Source organism: Suncus etruscus, chromosome 15 (genome assembly GCF_024139225.1).
Source record: "Suncus etruscus isolate mSunEtr1 chromosome 15, mSunEtr1.pri.cur, whole genome shotgun sequence".
NCBI lineage: Eukaryota > Metazoa > Chordata > Mammalia > Eulipotyphla > Soricidae > Suncus > Suncus etruscus.
Window position 1 is genome coordinate 69176376 of NC_064862.1, and position 2759 is coordinate 69179134.

At 42.6% G+C, this 2759-nt stretch overlaps 1 pseudogene; it reads left to right on the forward strand.

The window, feature by feature from the left end:
• The first annotated feature begins 2406 nt into the window (after positions 1-2406).
• LOC126031421 (uncharacterized) lies at positions 2407-2514 on the forward strand (annotated as a pseudogene).
• Positions 2515-2759: the final 245 nt, after the last annotated feature.

Consider the following 2759-nt stretch of genomic DNA (forward strand, 5'->3'; position numbering starts at 1 on the left):
CAATCATCTAAACTTTCTAGAAATCATGAAACTTCCCAGGCATGGCCTGAAGGTAGGTTTATAGTCTGAAACACCACACCCCTTTTGAGGGGCCTATTAGCCAATATCCATATGTCCCATAGAGGTGGAGGGAGTGATAAGCCTCCTGGTGTAGCTCCCATACTTGCTGGTCCCATTGGAGTAAAACAAGCTCAGGCCAGGTGCAGACAAGCCGTGAAGAATCTTGGAGGATTCTGGACAATGCAGAAGCCACTGGCAGTTTCTCTGTGACAATTCTGCTATAATTTTGGGGCTACCTGTGGGTAGGACACTGCTGCTCCATACAAATGCTCTTCTGGGCCTTTGTTTCCACTTCAGGAAAGTGAATGCCATACCTGCTCTTCCTGCAGGGATTCCTCAAGCCCTCCTCCACCCTAACTGCTCTGCTTCAAGAATTTGTTGGAGTATTTGAAACACCAGGGGAGAAAGAGAACTTTGAGATTAGGTTGAGCCAGGTTCATGATTACTTCCCTATTGGGGGAAGGGGTCTTCTATGCTCATCCCTGTTTTTCAGGGAAACTCATGACATAAACCCAAGAGCTTGGCTCGGCTTCCTTCCTTCTTGCTGAAACTAGATAGGCAGACCCAGGCAGGATGGAGAAATCCCAGAGGATAAGGTCCAGAGGGCCTCAGGCTGGAGGACAATGATAACCTTGGCTGCCATCTGCTGGGCCAGGGACTGGAATTGAGGGTTACTTAGAATATCTTTCTCCCGCTCTATCTGGCCACTGCTGCTGACTGTGAAGGTAGAGAGCTTTACCAGGAGGAAGGCAGAGCCCCTTTCCATTCTTGTCCTCCTGACCCCCAGCGCCACTGCTCTCAGCAGAAGCAGATTTTGGAGAAACAGAGTCTGGGAGTGTCTCCCCACTTTCCCTTGGCAAAGGAGGAGGCAGAATCAGGGTCAGCAGAATGAACCCCTCAGGCTGGTGGTCAGAACTTCTAAGAAAAAAACTCCCCCATTAGAGCTAATCAAATGGAGCAAAAATGGGGTGCTTCAGAGCTCTGAAAGCTGTCTAGGTCAACAGGTTCATGAGGAAGGACCTCCAAGTCAGGGAATGCCCCTAAAACATACAAAAGCCCCAAATTCTTGGGCTTCATTCTGAGGGACTCCCTGCAGTCTCAACTTCCATCCTGAGGGAGCTGAGAACTCCTGGCACAGAGATGAGTGAAAATGGTGGGAAGGAGAAGAATTGGAAAAAAAGGAAATGGCCAGAGAAAGGCCCACCACACCTCATGGGGCTACCCCTGAACCTAGACAGCCTATCCTCACATTTTTTCTAGATGCTCTGCAGGTGGAAGTCTTTCTCTCTTTAGTAAAATGTTAGTCCATTTGGCCTACCTGCAGTCTTTGGAGTGAATCATCTATCAGGGAGACAAGAACCCAGGGATATTTGAGGGCACCTATAACAAAGGCCCCACAGTATTTCCAGTGCCCCTTCCATAGAGCATTTACTAGCCATATGAAAAGATTCTATCTCACCTGCTGATGGTCCAGAGGCCCATTCAAGGTCATGGGTGCTGTGGGGTACCCAGAAAGATCAAGGGCAATCCCAGAACAAAGACCTCACCTGCTGGTCCAATTTACACCCCTATTCAGAGCTCACATGACTGGATTCAGCAAAAGCCACCAAGATGAGACACACTGCAAGGACCCCAGAACTCTCTCCTCACCATGCAGGTCCAAGAGCACCAGTTCATTTCACACCTGGGCAGCAGACACTGGCTGCCATGGGGGTGGAAGACAAGGATTGACAGAGCCAGGGTCCCTGCTAGGCCAGGGTCCATCATGCCACTTGGTACTGTTTAGAAGATTTAATTTTGTTTTGTCTTTCTCTTTCTTTTTGCACTTGAGTATGATTTGATTTCAGAACCGAGATTATTGTGTGGTGCCTGTCTTTATTGTTGTGGTGCTTATCGGTTATTTAATTCGATATTTTTTTTTTGTGTGTGTGTGTATTGTTGTGGTATTTTAATTACTTTTTTCACATCCTCTCTCAAACTGAGTTTGGAAGCCTCTAGACAGGACTCTGCCTATTTTCAGTATATTTGATTTTTGATTGAGAAGAGGGCATATTAGGTGATGGGTATTCCCCTGATTTAATGTGAATATGTACCCAAAATACTACAGTGAAAGATATGTAAGCCATTATGGAAAAAAAAATTGTGTTTTTTAATCAGAAACTTTCTTTGACTTACATGTATTATTATTATATTAATTATATTATATGTTATGTTATGTCACTATATTATGTTATATTAGTTTACCTTATTATGTTAATCAATTTTGTCCTTTAAATGAATTCTTACTTAAAAAAAAAAAACAACTTTAGTTTGCCCTGAAGAAAAAAAAAATAAAAGATAAAATAAGGCCTCCCAATTCTTATCACAGGCTGTGTTCTTTACACTGGCTGTATAGAAAGAGGAGGTACAGTAAAGGCACCAAAAAAAAAAAAAAAAAAAAAGAAGATGACCTGGCCTGTCTCAGGAGGCTGAGAATACGATAAATATATATATATATATAAAACATAAATATAAGCTTATATATAAATTTGTATATATATACATTTATATATGTATATATATACACATACATATATACAGTTTTTAAGAGAAGTACTTCCTATCAGTTGTGCTCAGGAAAAATAAAATAAGGAGCACACTTTTGTCTGGCACTTTCTTGTGTTGTGTAATATTCATTGGGATTATTCATTCACAAACCT